The 19,849-nt window shown below is 38.2% G+C and overlaps 1 protein-coding gene across 2 annotated transcripts in view; it reads left to right on the top strand.

The window, feature by feature from the left end:
* The window catches only part of FHOD3 (formin homology 2 domain containing 3), a 376,458-nt gene that overhangs the window by 198,469 nt on the left and 158,140 nt on the right, over nt 1–19,849 (top strand). The window lies entirely within an intron of this gene.

Genomic DNA, 19,849 nt, shown 5'->3' on the forward strand with positions numbered 1-19,849 from the left:
AACCCTGATTTTGATCTGAGTCAAACAAATAAGGGAGAGTGTTGCGGTGCCACTATCAATGATCCAGTCAAGCTTCAGTATCTTATCTTCTGTACATTTCTTTCCTCAACGTCACTCACATCAGCCCTAATCTGTGTTTCCTCCAGCCAAATAGCTGTTAGTTTTTCCCATTATTTTCCTCATTAATACCAGTCATTTAATCTCTTTTCATAACTCTCAGACACTCATCGGGTATTCTGTCAGAGTTTCTCCCTCTTTCATTTCCTTGACCATCTCTAGGTTTGTATTTTGTTTCCTTCTTCATTCAGATGAGAATTCCTCTTATCATCTGAGTAAGAAGGTAGTTCTTTAAAACAAAACAAAAACTCTCAAAAGCTGCTACTCTTTCTTTGAATGCCTTGGCCTTCCTTGGAAGGCAGCAGCTGGGAGCTTTATGGCCATATTTTGAGCTTCAAGAATTGAGTTTACAGAAATTTCAGCTTATTATATATATTCAGTAGAGGCTGTTGCAAGTGTCAAACAGCTATTTCAAAACCTTATAATCACACAAAGTTTGGGCACATTTTAATGTTTTCTGTATGAACTTTTTCACTGACATGAGGCTATAGCTTTTCTGAGTATTCCAAAGAGCTCATATTCCCAAAATATTCATCTTTCTGAAAATATTCTTAGAAGTATTTTCAATTTCAGTGATAAGTTCTCTTCCTCCTTTTTCTTCCTGCCTTTTAGAAACCCACCCCAAATGTAATAAATTTTGGAAATTTTCCATGAAAAAAAGAAAGTGTTGTAATTCAAACACCACAGGGAAACTTTCAGTTCAAACCTAGAACTTGAGGAAATGATGGACAGCTAAATCCTGGATTGTTTTCATGGGAACTAACAGGCTATTTTAGAAGCAAGCAGACTGTCCCATATGAGGGATGCCTTCAATTTCTGTGTCATTCTGAGGCTGATGGCTCACTTCAAATGTTGAAAATAGGAAACTATTGCTTTATTGGCTACAAGGATGAAATGGCTTGTGTTGCTTTACTCTGATCTTTAGCTGTAGTAATGTGATTTGATGGGGTGACTACTGAATCAGTTACACTGAGAGTGTAATTGTTTGGATTTTGCCTACAAAGAACTGACTTTTTTTTTTAATTTAGTGTTTTAATGTTGAGTTCTTGTGTAGTATCTTCATCATGAATTAGTAGAGCAAGGCCTGATGGAGAAGTATATGTTTATCAGAAATGTGTGTTGGAATCTTGCCTTTATATCAATCCCTTGGAATATATAATGAAAGTTAAAGATGTAGGAAGTATAAAATAATCCCTTTTTGTTGGGGTGATAGAATGTAAGAAAATAAAGATAGTAGAAGGTAATCTCACACCTGAGGAGTTGCAGCTGTACTAATCACCAAAGATTAGAAACAGGCCTGCCCTTAACAGGCCACAGCTGTGTCTAATAAGGATGAGTGCTATAAAAGAGTGGGTGAGCTGGGTGAGGGGAGAGTTGGAGTTTGTTGGCTGTGCTGTGAGGGGATGTCCATGAGAAATCACTAAGAAGGTATGGAACTTTTGTGATAAAATGATAACACCTTTTAGTTACATTACAAGATAGAATTCCTCTCACCTAATTCCAGTTACCTTGTCTCAAGTAGTTAGGTGGACTCCTCGAGTGTACTGGGGTACACACTTGTGACTGAACTGGATTTGCTCCTTGATTAGTAGTTTGTTTGATATCTCTTGTTATCTTTTGTTTCTCAGTTTTTTTCATGTGAAGTCATGAGTTTGTGTCTGAACTTATAGTGTCACATGGAAAGTCTTGAGTATTTGATGGAATTTCTTTCATTTTAATTGGAACTCTTCCTCATGTCCAGTTGAGGGAACTTGGCAGAAACCACTTTGGATCTGTAGGCTTCCTCAGTTCTGACAGGAAACCCATTGGTTGTGGAGAGTCTCAGTAAATGTTGGTGGTCATTTCCCTCAAACAATGAGTCTCATCTGTCTCTCCTTGAAGAGGCTGAATAAGCTGGTATGTAGTTACCTTTAAGAAAAGCATTTGTTTTTCAGTGACTTACATTGCATTTGGTATGCATTTGAAGACTGGATGAGATGAGGAAAGAGAGACAAACCCCTGTCTTCTGCTCCTGAGCTTGAAAATCAGAGAGCATAGATACCTGGGCTTCATGTTTTCAGGCTTTAGAAATTCTGATGATGTGACATGATTGTTGTTGCAGTCGATAGGCATAGACAGTGCTATAGTCAAAAACCATGGCATCGTTATGTTTTTAGTGGGTGTAATGGTTCCCTGAATCACCTAATTAAAGGGCAAGACTATCCCTTTGGTTTTAAGGGCTCAGGAAGACTGAGCTCCTGTATTAGGTGTCCAGGTTATATACTGTGAATTTCACCTTTCCCTAGGCCTCTCTAGGCAAGCAGGAACAGCAATGTGTGAAAGAACATCAGATTAGGAGCCTGCTTTGTAATATGTAATAGTAATTGGACACACACTATAGAAATAACTATCCCTGTGTAATACGTATCTTTAGCCATGCTGATTCTGAAAGAACAAGTTGGGAAGGATCTAGAAGAATAAGTTGGGAAGGACATTTGGACCACCTGCAAAATCAGGTCTCCTGGATCTCTGATGAGTACATACAACTGTTCTTGCATACTTGAGACTATCAGACCAGTTAGGACAGGGGTCTGCCTGCCCCACAGGACTTGGTCAAAAAAAAGGTCTGTGTTCTGTACTGCGTCCCACTGGAACTGAATGATACCCAAAGCTGTGCATTGTCAAGGGCTGGGCTCACTCGCTTTCCCTGACTGGCATTTTTGTTGGCAGAATTGTTATTTCAAGGGGGGTTTGGCCTCATTGCCTCAGTTGAAGGAAGACCTGAGTAGATCTTTCAGAAGAGCAAACCTGAATCCTATTCACCAGACTATGCCAGCAAAGTCAGCTTTTTGCCAACAAAACCGTAGTGCATGTGTTCCAAACCTGACAACCAGAGAGGCTGGATGTGCCACCTAAACCCAAAGTCATTGCACACAGAGACCTGTGTTGGCCTGGAGCTCCTTATTTGAGTACCATGGACAGGGGCAGCTCAGCCGCAGCCTGCTGAGGACTTGGGGTTTTAACAGCCTCATTGGAAAACGCCATTGTAAGCCTTCACAGTTGGTGCCAAATCAGTTATTATTGAGTGCATGTAAAACAGCTGAATCCTCCTGAGCCTTTTCTCACAGGCATTCCAGATTCAGTACTCCTGTGCGATTGTTTGGTTCAGAGCTACTCAAGGCTCTTCAAATGCTGAGAGATTAGAAAAATCTACTCCTGCCTGTAGACTTGAGAAAGAACTGCAGGTGTTCATGGAGTCCTCTCTTGGACTGTTTCCCAGATGGTGCTGAGAAAACCTTTTTTGAATGCCTGTGTGAGTGAATTTCAGGAAGTCATAGCCTGCACTCTTTATGTGCCACTTCATTTGACCACAATGATCAACCACTAACCTTAAGCAACCTCTGTCCTCCGTGGTACTAGAACTTCATGCGAGCTAAATTATGGTGGAAATATTGACAGCCTTTTTGCAGATGTGAATCAAAATATATTTCTTGGTTACACTTAGATGTTAGGCTGTGGTTACCCACCAAGGGCTGTTCTTGGATGCATCCCCTTGCAAAGGTTGTGGCAGAAAGAAAATATGTTGGAGCTTTTGTTTGAGCTTTTTCTATCCTGAAATATTTCACTACTGGCATTTGGTATCATGCGTTTGTTTCAGACAAGGCCAGGTACAACATGGATGGATAGATAGATGGATGGATGGATGTGTATGATGTATTTGGGCCAGGAAAGCAGTCTGAACTTGAGTGACTGCAGCTTATTCCTCATAAGCTGTAAGGATAAAATGTGAAACACTCAAATACTGCATGAGTACTTGAAGAATATCTAATGGTTACTCTCAAGAATCTGAAACTTCTTGATATGTGGTCAATATGAATAAGGCAACACATATTCTTTCTTTTATTTATGAGTTCTTCCCCCATTCTGCACTTGCAATTGTCAGGGAAACAGTGTTGTGACTACTCTAGCCTTTGTGTGTAACTGAGGGAGAGCATGGTAAACACCAATGCCTTAAGTTGTAAGGTAAGCTTACGTAACACTGAATTATTGGAAATTAAATGTACTGGATTCTCTGCATTTTCAGAATGATTTCTGCATGGAAGAGATATAATATTTCTAAGTTTTACTCTGCAGTCAAAAGACCAAGAAGCATGGAGGAGATTGTCTGCTAATGACATCACTCCAAACATGATCTTGAAGTTAAAACGTAAACAGGTTGCTGTGGAGTTACAACATAAATAGGTTACTGCTCCTTATAAGGTGATGGTACAAGAAATAATCTTTCTTCTTATTGCAAATGGCTCTTGAAAGAGCTGCTTCAGTACACAGGTACAAGGTGTGTGCATGATAACCAAGTCTCTCAGTTATGGCTTTAAATGTTGTAAAACAGGATGGTTCTTACCAGTAGTAATTTACGAGTTTTATTTCAAAGTAGGTTAAGATCTGAAGGGCTTGATTGTGCTTTTATTTATTGTACTGACATGAGTAGGAGTTAACTCTTGACATGTGTGTGTGAAACACAGATTTGGTCCAGAATCTTAAATAATTAAAAGTAAACACAGCAATCTTGATAAATATGTTCATATTGAAAAAATCATCTTTATTTTTTCTGCATGTTGTATTGACATTTACTGGCAATTTTTCTTTTCAGAAGAAGCCATGAAACACAAGAGCTTTTTTATGTAGGTTCTCTGAAGTTTGTTAAAAATAATCAGGATAATGCAGTGCTGCTTTAGCTGAAGAGCTTATTTTTCATTTGTGTTCTTTCATGTTTATTTATAAGGGTTTTTTTAAACTTTTAGATTAAAACAGATTTCTGTGTTACCCTGTGAGAACGCAAACGCATTACTATACATAAAGAAAATCCAGTAGATGTCTTATTGTATACAATACATAGGACTATGATTTCTCTAAGTATAGTGATTGATTATTTTTGTTTTGCATTTCTGGTTTTCTCTCAACACTTGTGTTCACGACGAGAACCACATTGTGTTTGAGGCCTTTTTTATATGTGCTAGCTAATAACTTGAAAGAATTTTAAATCTATATTCTTCATGCTGCTAATGAAGAACATAGCATGTTATATTTTTTGGGAACTTTTTTTTTTTTTTTGTCTTATTTTCCCCATCAAATGAAATTCAGAGAGCTTTTAGGCAAAGAAAAGAAAATTTCAGTTTTTAATTTCCTCTTCTTGATGATTCACATCTTCTTTACATCACCATTACTGCCAGCAGATAAGATCCAGCAAAATAAAATCATAGAGACAGCTTGGCTTTTACAAAGCAATATTTCCACTGTAACAGGCATTAAGCTTTCCTTTGGCATCTCTTTGCAACAGTGGAGGCTATTCTATATGTCTGTCAGTGAAAAGACAGCCTCTGCTGCCTCTAGTCCATTTGGAAGAACATAGGGAAAGCATTAGTTTGCTGTTCCAAACAAGCAGAACAAAATGTCATTCCCTTCCTGTCCTTCTGCACTATTGCTGTTTGTTCCCATATTCCACACCATCCACTCCACTTGTCCAGAATGTGTTAAATTCACTAGTTTCCTATTAATTTGTTGGGTCTGAAATTCTTTCAGTTCTTGATCCATTTATTCATGGGCATGCATAAACAGATACAGCAGTAGAAATTTAAATGGTACCCTTGAGTGGGAGAGGGAAAACATCTTCCAGCGATGGCATTGGCTGTTTCAGAGTGCAAATGGAATTCTTGCTCCAGTGACTTGTCTGAGACAGCTATGGTTGCTTTCTGCTGTTACGGGCTTGGGGGTTGATTTCAAGTAAGGCACTTTTGACTCTAGCTGTTTCAATGTGACCATCTGCAAAACCTTATGCTAATATATTCCCTTTTTCTAATTTTTATTTAAGTTTGTAGGCAAAATTATATATTCACAGTATTCTGTCAAACATGCATAGAAAACACACTCAACATGATCTGGCAATGTGTGCTCGCAGCCCAGAAAGCTAACTGCGTTCTGGTCTGCATCCAAAAGAGTCAGAAGGCCAACAGAGATGGTTCCGCCCCCTACTCTGCACTCATGAGACCTCACCTGGAGTGCTGCATCCAACTCTGGAGCCTCCAACACCAGAAAGAGGTTGGCCTGGTGAAGTGAGTTCAGACTAGGGCCATGGAGAGGCTCATAGGGCTGCAGCACCTCTCCTATGCAGACAGGCTGAGAGAGCTTGGGCTGTTCAGTCTGGAGAAGAGAAGGCTCTGAGGACACCTTAGAGCACCTTCCAGTACCTACCCAGGGCCTGCAAGAGAGGGATTTTTTTATGGGGACATGTAGGGATAGGACATGGGGGGAATTGCTTCAAACTGAAAGAGGGTAGATTTAGATTAGATATCAGGAAAGCATTCTTTAATGACAATGGTGAGACACTGGAACAGGTTTCGCAGAGAAATTGTGGATGTCCTGTCCCTGGAAGTGTTGATGGCAAGGTTAGATGGGGCTTTGAGTAACCTGGTTTAGAGGAAGGTATCCCTGCCCATGCCAGTGGGTTTGGAAGATGATTTTTAAGGTCCTTTCCAACCCAAAACATTCCATATTTCTAACACTTCAGGCTTCTCTCCATTGTGATCAGAACTGGTTTATGCTGCCTGAGGGCAGAAGCAGCAGGGCTTTCTGCTGCTGGATGAGGAGGAGGAAGCTGCAAATAGGAAGGACAGCTGGGAAGTGACCTGGGGAACTCTCTTTGCAGCTGCTGCAAAAGAGATGGATCAGAGCAGCAGTTGGTTGCCACAGGTCTTTCACATCTCCAGTGATAAGTACCACGCTTTCAGCTTTGTCTCTTCATTTTGTTGCCACAGTCTAACCCAGCCTGTGTTTTTCAAAGGGAAGCAACGTTCTGGCTGTTTGAATCCTTTACTAGTCTGCTGCCTTAGGAAGATGCTCATATTAAGGTTGTGTGGGCTGTCACTCTGTTCCTGGAGTTATTTCTCAGAAGATGCCACAGATTTTATTAGACTGGGTAAAGAAAGGGAAGAATGTCTTAGCTAATATTTTTCTTCTCTTCTTTGGAAAAAGGAACAGAGATGAAGTATATACGCTTTTCAGCATTTCACTTAGCTAAATGAAGAAGGTAAGTTCCTTAGGGCCACTGGGTGACTGACAGACTGCTCAAGAAAACCATGAAGAGGAAAGCCTGGTTTTTATTCATATGTTTCAGGAGAGTAGCCAGAGAATCTTAGGTACCTAAAGCCATACTTTGAGAGATGACTGCTGGGAAGTAAGTGTAAAATTCATCTAAAGCAAGCCAATGAACTTGTAAATGCTTTCAAAATAATGGCACTGTGCATAATAGGTATAATATTTGTATTAGAGTGCGTCAGAGAGGAGGGTGGTAGATATCCTCAGGAATTCATACACATTTTTCTAAGTACTCATATCTGAAGCAGGATTACAGTTGTTACAAGTTTGCTTTCTGTTATCAGATTAAGTTATTCATGTTGTGAGACCTAGATTACAGCTAGGTTCCATTTTATTTGACACCTAACTCTTTTCACGAGCAATAGTATTGAAAGAAATCTTATTGCTCAAGGCAAAGGAAAATTGACACCCATTCTTTTGAATCCAGTTCTACTCAGGATTTTGAGATCCAAAATCCAAGGAGGGTGAAGCGCTCTAGTGTCCTACAGATGTCCTACAAACTGGGAAACAAGGCAAAATTCTCTTCTTGCCATCCTTATTACCATGGGTAACCCATTCTGCCCCTTGGGGTTTGAACTGCTTTGAGTTTGCCTCCTAAGAATCTGGAGGTGCTGTTGTCCTGCAGGTATTCCTAATACAGTGGAAATCCACTAGTCCCTACCTTTTTTCAGTGTGGTTTTGGTTCATAGCCTAATGCAGCTATCACTGTTCTGGCTGGAGAGCTGTGGACTACTTGTCCAGGGTTATATATATATGGTTGATGTTCTCTGTGTCAGAAATGCTAAATTTTTGGTCTCAAAATACAGCTCTTGTCTAGAAGTCTTGGGTCCCCTTAAGCAAAAAGAGACTTGTAAAAATGAAAGCTGATTCTCTACCTCAGACCTTTCTATTGCACATTTTAAAAGCATCCAGACTAAATTATCATGGAATTAAAATGGTGTTAGTGCTCTGTTCATGTTACTGTCTGTTCTGCCAGGCTTCCTACTTTGAATGAGACAGATCACACAACACAAAATCCTGCTTTCCAGCACTGAGTGCTGATAAGTCATGCAGACTGCAACAAGAAATCATTACTTGGTATCTCATATTATCTCGTTTATTTAGGCCTCTTTAAAGTGAGAAATTACAGGTGTTGCTCACATGTTTTCATATGCCTTCATTTGATTTTAGAAACTTCTTGTGGCAGTTGACTCTCTTTTGTTTACTTTAAGATTCACATTAGTTATGACTTTAATTGGATTGACTTTTTGCTGTTCAAAATTCAGGCTATAAAGTTACCTTGCATGGCAACTCTGAAAATGAAAGCTGCAGAAGCACTGTTCTTTCACTAAATACTGTGAAATTGTTGTAAGGAGTGAGTGATTTCAAATTTAACCTTGATAAACTTTGTCAAATTGGGAAGAAAAAAGAGGTAAGTATTTCTACTTCATTGAAGGGAGGCTAGATTTAGGAATTTTCTTTTGCTCTTTGGGTTTTACCTCTTCAGGCACTGAAATTATATATTCTAGTAGGAACTGGTGGTGAAAGTGGTGTGAAACATTTCCTTTTCTTTCCCCATACATCATTATCTTGGACCTTTAACAAGGCAATGTTGCCTGTTGTTTGTACTATGCATTTTGTTGTAAAAATAGAACTCTGAAACCACTGTGAAGGTCAGGGCTTTTTAAGCATTATTTCTACAAAATCTTTCAAATAAACAGCAATCCTTTAAAAAACTAATTATACAGATATGAAAGCATTTATCATGAAATGACCTATTTTTTACAATACTGTAAGAATTTTGAGAGAGAGAGATGTGCATTCAAATACATACAGTTAAGTAGTTTTATCTGCAGATATACATCTGTAAGCTTGTTGTGTATTTAAAAGCAAGGATATGTGCACAAAAATACCCAAGCATGTTAACGCACAGTTCAGAGAAAATAAAAAGCATTGCTGAACTGTGGAAGTGACCTGGTAGAAGTAGTTTACACTGCAATAATGCATTTAATCTGCATTTGAATACTTCCTAATCTTCCATATCTCTGAAGTTTATTTGCTTAATTGTAATTGTAGGTGCTAATGTAGGTGAGTTTGGAAAACCAAAGGGAAAAGATTACCCTATGTGGAAGGCACAATTCCTTACATGGGTCCTGGCCAGTCTTGCTAGATCTGGAGTGTTTGTGACTGGTTGTGCAAAGAAAAAACACAGTACAAAAGCTCAAACAGGAAAGCACTATGGCAGTTCTACAGAGACTATGTCACATCTCTAGTCTTTGAACTCTTCCTTCCATAAGCTCCATATTCTTCATGTCAATTAGATGAGGAATGTGTATGGTGTGTGATGCACATAGAAGGCTTGTTAAAGTTGGCAGTCTAGATTTAAGAAAAAAAGGTGGTGAAAGAAGACAGGAGGTAAATGTAGCAGTATCTGATTTCAGCTTTATAGCTCCCAAGGGCTTGGAGGGCAGGCAAGCGCAGTGTGACCTTGGAAATCCACCGGGGGCTCTGGTGCCTTGCTCTGTCTCTGGTTTGCATTTTACTCTCCAGCTTTATGAAATGTCATGTAATTAAACCCTCAGAGAAATGAAAGGAGACCGTTGAATCTGATGAGTTTAGACCATTTTTTTTCCTTTTCCTCGAGTTTCACTTTACTGAAAAACAATAGAATGGTAGAAGAACGGAATGATAGATAGATAGATAGATAGATAGATGAAGAGAATCTACAGTTTTTCCATGTGCATTGATGAATGGTTTATGATGATTGTTAAGGAGATAGTAAACACACCTCAGGTTGAACAGATAGCTCTACCAGTGCTGTTTCCATGAAGTGTCCACTTTTCATGGAGCATGTGAAGTGCAGGGAAAGGTTTTATTTGTTTTGTTAGTTGGATCATTTCCCTCAAGTGTGTTCTTAAAGCCCTTTGACTAATGAGAAAATGAAAAGGTGTTTCTTTTGGCAACAGATAAATAAAATATTGTGCTGGAAATCACCCCAAGAAAATAAGGCATTTTCAATGTTTGAGAAAATTCCATCTCTCACCTTTTGAAAATTTGTGTTTTGATGAGTGAAAATTCTTCCTTATGTTTCCTTTAAGAAGGTAAGGGAAGGAAGGGAGGAGAGTAAAGTAAGAGGGAAATATGCATGTGGTCAACCCAAAAATTAATTGCTTTGCTAATGCTTCCATTCCTCTGATTGACCTTTCCAAGGTGTTACCATGTTTACATTATTAGCTGGACCAGCTGTCTTAAATAGGTTGTGTGGTGGTAAATGGTGTTGCCTCCCTTTGACCCTGCTCAGGAATTCAGGAAGGGAATAAGGGAATTAATTGGGTCTTTCTCAGAGGCAGCCTCAGCAGCAGTGTGGGGTACACTGCTGCTGTAGAGTTCACTTTGGGTTTGGGGGCTTGTTTCCATTTCATTTGATAAACATATTACAAGGAAGGGTATTCATTCTTCTAAGAAAAGATATGGTAGGAAAAGATTGATGAAAGATTTGGTGAGAAAATAGAGCTCTCTAGTAGTTTTTCCTGCTGGAAAGCACCATTAGGAAGAATTGCAAGGTTTTATGGGGACAGGACCATATAGTATGGAGAGTTTGCCTATGGATTTATGTAGTTTGGATAAGAATTCTGGCTCTGAGCCTTTCTGTATGTTAAACTTGAAATTAAATTATGGGAGGCAGAAAAGAATAGACTTTATTTTTTTAGTGCTTGTACCAGCAATGTTGATTCTTTGTCTCGTCACTTCATATTTTATTTCTATTTGTAAGGTCGCTTGGATTGGATGCATTGTAGGCAATGTATTTATGTAACCAATTTAGAAGCATTTTCCCAAGTTGATATGCAAAAATGGAGCTCTCAAAAGTTCACACAGAGTGGTATTTTGGAGTCTGAATACTTTATTTTGAAGATGCGAAACAGTTGAGTGCAATTTATTATGTAATGGTTGTAAAATAATTTTTTGCAGGTTTATATCAGCTATAGTACTGCAGTGTTGATTTAGTAAAGCTCTGAAATTTTTTTTCACAGTAGCAAGCAGCCATCCTCGTTTAGCAGATAACTGTTGTTTGCTTTTACTTTTTCTTCTGTCCAACTGTGAAATGTGAATTACTGGCTTTAAAGATTTTAGTTGCTTTTACACTTTGTGCTAACATAAATTCCTGTAGATAAAGCAGTGAATCAAAATGAGTGTATTTTATTTCCACTTTATATTCTACACCAATAAAGCAACTCAGGCGTTTTATTTACTTTTTAACTTTTGCATTATTTGTACTGGGTGAAAAGTGAAAAACTGTTGTGGATGGTCTGTATGCTCTGATAAAAATCACCCTTTGGCCTTGAGCAGTCAGAAGGGATGAGATTAATTAAAATATTTCTCTAATTAATTACTTCATTCCTAAGTAACAATTCTAGAGAAAGTAGGCGTGATTTTATGAAGAAGAGAAAGGCTGAAGACAGCATACACCCATTTCATTTCACAAGCAAGTAATTTACCCGATTTTGTTTCATAATCTTTTGTTAAAAGAGGTTGTTCTGTATAGTAACAGTGATCATATTGTTAACAGCATTCTTCCAGACATACAGATACCAGCCCTAAAAGAAGGTGAGATGTACTTTGAATAGATGCTTGGAGCTAAGGATGCCCATGCAGGACAACTAGGAGGCACCAGAGCAGTAGCCTCAAGGAACAGTAGCTTAGAGCAGATCAGAGGTCTGTTGTCTCTCCCTATCTCATAATCTCCACTTGCCAGAATTTGTTGTGTAGAGCAGCAGGATGCTCATCATTCTCTTAGGGTTCAGCAGGGTATGAGAAAGCTTTGGCATTTTGTGACATTTATCAGTGTTGCTGTTGAGAAACATGAGTGAAGAGAGAAGGTGTCCCAAATCCAGAGAATAAATTGGAGGGTGACAAAGCTGTGCATGGTGGATGGTGTTTTGTGGAAGCTCAGGGGTATCAAAACTGATCAGCCAAGTACCTCTAGATATGTTGAATTGCAGCCCATCTGAAATGACTCTTGCTTCTTCAAGCTCCAAGTATTGTTGCAATGGTGTCCTGAACTTTTTAAATCATGTCTGTTGAAGCAACTTCTGTCAATGTGACTTCTATCAGAAACCAGAAGTAGCTTGTAGATTTGCTTGTTGCTTTAGAGTGTGTAAAAAGTTAATGGGAAAAGTATTTGTTCCATTAAATTAAATGGCAAAACCCAGTGTGATGAGCGTCACAGTTTCATTCCACTTACACATGATGAGTGTGATGAGGGATTCTTTTACAGACATCTTTTTTTCCCCTCAAAATCAAAACAAACCAATCTAACAAAAAAGCAGCTTACAAAGAATATTCTGAGTTGGAAGGGACCCACAAGGATCATTGAATCCAACACTTAAAGGATTAGAATGTTTATAAAGCCAAGTTTTCCAGACATTAGAAATAAGGCTGCCAGTCCTTGAAGTTCAAGGAGAGCAAAGGGCTGGTGGTACTACACATTTTAAGGTTCCTGACATAGCAGGAGAGAGGTTTTAACTGAACCTCTGCCACAGCATTAGAATGTATTGTACTTGCTAGGCAAGTAATTTCAGCTCAACTTGTCAGAAAGTATAATTATGTTCCCTGTCAAGGAGTGTTTATTGTTTTCTGGGGGGCCAATCTGAGACTGTACTGCACAGAGCTTAACCTAAACTCCAAGTACTATTATACCAAAAGGTATTCTCAAATACAAGTCAGATTATCAGGTGTCTCAGATGTGACCTCCAGAGCTAGTGGAAGCCCCAACTTCTCTCCAGGACAGAGTAGTTTCTTTACTATTCATCAATGTGCTATGCAGAAAAAGTATTCAGACCCGTGAAGCACTCACTGTATTGATGAACATCATCCTGCAGGAAATGAAATATTCTGTCTTCACAGCAGGTTTGCACTAAAAATTTCCTAGGACCACACAGTGAGAGAGTGCTTTATAGACAGTACTTTGCAGCACTTACTCTGAGTGAGGAAGTACTCCAAAGCTCAGGAATAATGTTTCTTGAAATTGATTTTGACGTAGTTAAGTTTGTGCACAGAGTAGGCTGAACAAAGTTTTCTCCAGGAATCTTAACTCTGGCATTTCTTGAAGTTTCAAGTGCTTGAATTTTGTGTACCTAATGTTCTTTTAACTTCTTTCTTAGTACCCAGAAACAGCTAATTGCCCATGATGGATTTTTCTTGTTTGTGGACTAATTATTCCATAGATGCATAGCCTTCTACTCCAGTTATGCACAGATGGTTTGGGTTCAGGCCACATCACTTACTGGAGAAGTGTTGTGCAGAAGTGTCCGTGATACTTCCAGGACTGGTTTGGGTCTGGAAGTAATTTAGCTGCTTCTATGTGGAGCCTGATGTTATTGGTCATACAGCAGAGCTCAGTAACCTTGCTCTGAACTAACACAAGGAGCTGTAAAACACTTGCTGTCTCCAAATTGTCTCTGCACCGTCTTCTTCAGTGTTGTTATCCTGGATCCTATAACCATGCAGTAATGCCTGCTAAGGGAGTGCTGACCAATAATACAGTCATGGAAACCTGCTTGGTTTATGTGAGGATTACCAATAATACTGTGATCACTGAATCACAGAATAATCAGCAAAAGGAATAAAATCACCTAAAAATATTCTCTATAAATAAAATATGGTTATTCAACTGCATTTCTCATTTACAGGGTTACTGATAAATTAAAAATGTAGATGGTCAAACCTGAAAAAAGCACCACATTCATCTTCATATTCAGCTATTACATGATTATCTCTCCCTGCCACCACATGGATGACAAGTGGTTACCAATGGCAGACCTTACATTCTTTGGTCAAATGAAGCTTATGCCCCCAAATACTTATTTTTTTCTTGAATCGATTTTATTAATTTTTTTATATGCTAAGGAAATAAATTTCAAAGCAAAGATTCTCTATTCTGTCTTTCTTGCAATCAGAAATTAGAAATAATTTTTTTTTTGTAAATGTCAACTGCAAATTTTGAGAAAGCAAAAAAGCAGGACCGGTGTGTGTTGTGCTTAGCTGTCCACCTATTGAAGTCAGAGAGCAGAGAAGTCTGAGCATGACACCAGTGATTTTTGTTATGTTTCTCTCAAAGCATTGCTGTAATAAGGTGGGATTCAGAATTCAAAGGAGTTCTCACTATCACCGTGTTGAAGGGGGGGAAAAAAAGAATAGAGGGATTAGAAGAGAATTACAGTTAATTTGGAAGGAATCTTTGCTCATTATCTGAGATGAATGAGCAGAGACACAAAACAGCATTTTCAGTCAATATTTTGGGAGAGTGTGAGCTCTGTACTTAAAGGGATTTGTAATTATGTCTCTTCCCTGCACCTTTCTCATGGGAAGTCCACTTCAAATGGGAGGTATGAACTTGTGGCTTGAGACATTCTTTACTGTGAGATTTGAAAGGAGACTGTATAACCCTAAATTTCACATAGCAGCAGACATACTTGAAAAAAGAAGAAATAAAAAGCACATTTAATGAAGTGTTGTATTGGTTTGCTTTCTAGTGCTGACTTTGGCTTTGTTTAACCAGTACTTAAAGAATAGAGTCTTTCATTAATTTGCCCTAACAAGCATAAATTCAAGAGATGAAAGTGAATTCTTTAATGGCATGCACATTACTGCAGGGTAGAGTCTATCTGAAACGTTAGAGACAGGCTGAGCATGCTGAAGAGCAATAAATATCTGAAAAGTATATCAGGAATTTAGTTTCAGCATCTGTCATGGTATAATTACAATAAAGAAAATTAGAAAGATACACTCACTATTGGTTTTAAGACAGATAAATGAATAAAAAGTGACAGATGCAATCTTTTTCATAAAATCATTGGATGTTGGGATCTATTCCTCAGTAGATAAGAGACAGAGATCTTGTTTCAAAGAGCTTTTATTTTCAGGCCATTTGGTTTGATTCATTTTTAGCCAACACAGTATGCTGAAGAGGCTGGGGTGCTGTGAGAAAGCCTTACTTACAGTCTTGCCTTTGCTTTGAACAGACATTTTTTTCATCCAGTTTGTTAAAAACTATTTTAATTTAGTTGCTGAATTTAAGGCATAGTCAGTTCTTGTTTATCCTACTGATTTCTGCCCTTGAGTCGGTCCTTCTTGAGCAGGGGAGGAAACTTTTATTCAAGGATTTTGGATGGTCTGGAATACAGTTAAGAAAAATATGACTTTCTGTGCTGCTCTACGGTGCTTTTCAAATCAGTTGGTTTCAAGACGATAAACGCATTGAAGTCTCAAGTTTGCACTAAAAAGCATCCTTTTAAAAAGCAGAACTTCTTTATCTTTTTTGACACTGATATTTCAAACACTACTCAAGTGCCTTGAAATCATCTTAATGCGTCTGTGCTGTGTGTGCACTCGTTGCATTCTGGTCTGCTGAGATAATGAAAGCCAATGGATCCCTTTCTAGGAACTTCTGGATTTGTCTAAAATATGTACCTGTTGTCACTTAAGTAACAAGAAATTACAAAAGTGATTCTACATAAAGTTTTTGTAGTGCTTCTTAATTTTTCTTTTATTGTGCTTTACACATGTGGTACCTCACATTGGAAGAAGAGGGAGCTGTGTTTGGAATGCATCTCCAGGTGAAGGAACTATGTGAGATTTAAGAAAACAGCTTTATATTGAAGTAAATAGCTGCAGAATTTTACTTGTATTTTTATTCTCAGTGCATCTCTACCCTAGTATTTCCCAAACATACCTTATTCTAATGGCTAGAATAAACAGTGTATGAATTTAACTCAAAATCGGATGGCTTTCTGAGAGTCATTTTTGGCAACATGCTTTGTTTCCTGCAAAACACTCTGTGAGAAGCGAAGTAAAACATAAGTGGTACGATTACTGTTTTCAGTGGTTTTCATTCATCTTTCTTTCACAGCTTCTCTGTTCCTCAGGCATATAGTTTGTGTCATGTTTTAGGGGTCCAGGTTTATTGAATGAATGCCACAATACATGAATTTTGGAGACTGGCTGTTGGCATGGGAGCAGCAGAGGTAAATTTACATGCCCCTGGAAATCATTGCAACTCTCTGTAAGCCTCTCTGCTAAACCCTGGTTTAAGTGTATTTAGCAACCATACTGATTGCAACGCTGTTATCCCAGGATGCCAAACTGAGCCCATGTTTACCTGCCCGGGGCTGGACCTCAGAGAATGAAGTTGAGCTTAGAAGACAAAGAAGTGCTATCTAGGAGAACACTAGCTCTCATGATATCACCAATTTGTTGCTACACAACAGCAAGAAATCATTGGTCAATGTTATGCTTTACAAAGGCTGTGCTTGTGGAGCTGGGCAATGCTTGACATTTTGACTGGCACAGTTTTTTATCTTATTTTTTTATTCTTGTAGTCCTCTAATAAGAAGAATAAAAATACAATAATATAGTTCTCTAATAAGAATTGTATGGAAATATGAATATTATAAATTATTAAATTATAGGAATGTAGTATAATATTTCTGTAATAAGAGGAATACAATAATGCTTGGAATTGTTGAATTTCCCCCTTTTGCTTCCCTGAGAATCTTCTTTACTTTTAAGAAAAAAATAAATATTTGAAAGTATGCCTTCTCCCCCAAGAGAAACAGGGGGGAAAAGCTGTCAGTGAGAATTTATCACTTGCTCACTTTGAAACCACAGGTTTCATTTTGGAAGGTTTACAGTTGTACTAAGAAGAAACACTGTTGATGACTAAAAATGTTCGGTATGTGAACGCTTTTACCCTACCATATGTCCTTCCTCTTCTCTAGTGTTAGTCCATTTGTTAAATAGCCTAGCTGTGCCACAATTCTTTACTTGCCAGAGAAGGCAGGAACCCCATGACAGTGTTCTTTTTTCCATAGTCACTGGCAGCCTACTTGCAGTGAGCAAAATCCTGCTGATATATAATAGAAAAAAAAAATTCCATGTATTCCCTCATACTTTTCTTTGCCCCAGGTGCAGCAACACACAGAGTCCAACAATCAAAATAACCTGTGCTTTTTGCTGATACTGAGTCCTGATTGCATTTTCTTCCAAACCCATTTCTGACCCTACAGTGTTTCTCAATCCAAAGGCTGAGTTCATTCTCAAAGCTCAGGTTTTGGCATGTAAAGCAGATGCTGGAATTCCAAACTGATGTGCTGTATGTAATTGATAATGATTGATAAAAGACAGCTTGCACCTGCAGGACCTTTCTTTGTGCAGGGTAAATAGGTGTCTGAGGAGCTCAGGAAAGGGAGCTACAGAAATTATCTTTTCCATTCTGCAAAGCTTGGTTTGTGTTTCCTTCTTTGTACCTTCAAAGTCAGGATTAGTATTGTTTACACAGACAGAAGGCTTATGTTCATAATGATTAATGGAGAGGGAAAGGCCTTGAAATCCATCACATTGCCAGACTAAATTACTCAATCAGCTCCCAGATAGAAGCACTAAGGTATCACTTCTAAACTTGGGAGGCTCACTAAATTTCCTTGTTTTACTCCAAAATTAAAGTTTTTTTTTTTTTTTTCTTTTTGAGACTTCTAGCTTAATGTGTAGTTTTGGTTTCTTGACTGTGTATTAATCTTCAGTTTAAATTCAGTTTAATTAAATTTCAATGTTATGAAAGGGACTGAATATATGATTGGGAGAGTAAGAATGGAGCCAGATTTCAGAGATGCACAATAAAAGACAAGAGGCCTGCCATGGGCACTAGCTGAAATACAGGAAATTTGATTTAAACTTAAAAAATTAATAAAAAAATCCTGTGAGGGTGTCTGAGCACTGGCACAGGTTGCCCAGAGAGGCTGAGCAGCAACCTGGAGCTATATTCAACACCCAGATGTACAGAGTCATGAATACCCTGCTCTGCATTTCCCTAGTTTGAGCGACAGGTTGGGCTAGGCAGCCTCTAGCATGATAAATCCAGTATAAAGAGTTTAAAATACATTTAAAGATAAGAAGAGAGACCTAATCCTGAAATAGACTCTAATTTCTGCCCTGAAATGAAGCCACTTCTCACTGGCTGCAGCATCAATGCTCATTGCAGGAGTCCATAGCTAGGAGGTGAGGTCAGTTTATCGGAGATAATTCTTCAGTGTTTGCATGGGCAATGTCCTGCTCAGTTATGATGCTTTTGCAGAATAGCTCACCTTCACAAGAAAATCTGGCAATCTCGTTATCATGTCCTGCTCCCTCAGAATTTAAGTTCTGAGCGCCAGTGAGGAAGTCTCCTCAAGAAATGCTTTAAAACTAAAAAAAAAAAAAATCTCAGTTCTTAAGAAAAATACTCAACTTCATATATAAATTGGATGAAGATTATTTAGTGTTACAGCCAGTATTGACTCCATTAAGGAGGAGCTGCCTTATTTCAGCTCTATATCTGCATATGCATAATTTTAATTACAGGCTACCACACCTCTTTTTCTGAATGCATTTTGCTTCATGAAGCACTGAGGATGAATAAGCATCTTTTAAAACCATCTACTCAACCTTTCATATTCATTTCTTTTGTCTTTTTTTCCAATCTTCTTCCTTTCTTTAATTCTTCCTTTTGTTCCTTTCTTTCTTTTTTTTTCATTCTTCCATGCTTCTAGTCAGCTTGCAAAATAGCATTCCAGTTCTCAGCTATAGTTGCTCACTTATAAATAAGGTATTTTAATTAGACATTTATTCTTCATGAGGAAATATTTTTACCTATTGCCATATAAGTAGTACCCAGTTAATTTTACATTGCTATGTTATTAATCTTGTAAAACATGCTAGAACATAGTGCATTTAAAACTGGAGTGCTGCAACATAAAATAATTATTAAAACAATTATGATGAATCATGCAAACCTTTTATAATGCATAAATGTAAGCCAGGTTTTAATTCATATAAAAAGGCCTTCAGTAGTGTAACTACTGGCAGACTCAAGTGAGAGTCCATTGTTTCTTTGCACTCAATTAAATTTTCTAAAATAGCACAGAAGAAATCCTGGAAAAGAAACTGCTTTGGCTCTGTTGGGACTCTCCACTGCCACAGGTGCTTCATGGTGTGTATAATGATAAGCTTTTGATGAAACTTGTCAGCTGAATAAAGGTGCTGTGTCCCCTTTGACTTGGCTGGGTCCTGTTTTAAAGGCAAAAACACCAGAGGAAAAGGGTGGCAAAGCAAACATGGAGAGGAGAAAATTCCCCTGTAGAATGTTTCTGTGGTGGTAGACTTTTGATGTCTCTATGTGTTCTCTGTAAAGTAGACAGAGGGAAAAATTAAGATGGAGTTTGATTTGGGAACTCACTGTCTCTGCAAAAGATTTGAACTTTGAGTAATGCTTTAGGTCTGAAACTGGCTTGCACAAGTTCTCAAAGAGCGTAAGACAAAAAGTTTGAGTTGAAAGTAGCATAAGTTCTTATGCATTGACCAGCATAAGAACTTCTGAAGTATAATAGCAATTTAATGCATTGACCTCTGTTCAGAAATGGTTTTGCAGCTTTGGTTCATAGCATTAGTTCTTCGATGTGATTTTTCTGAGAAAGTTCAGTTCTTGTGTAATAGAAGTTCAGCCTGTGGTTAATATGGGAGTTCTGAATATTAATTCCTTAGCCTGTTTCAACCATGATGTGTGTTATAATAGAAAGAACAAATGAAGAGA

This window comes from Ammospiza caudacuta, chromosome 1 (genome assembly GCF_027887145.1).
Source record: "Ammospiza caudacuta isolate bAmmCau1 chromosome 1, bAmmCau1.pri, whole genome shotgun sequence".
Taxonomy (NCBI): Eukaryota; Metazoa; Chordata; class Aves; order Passeriformes; family Passerellidae; genus Ammospiza; species Ammospiza caudacuta.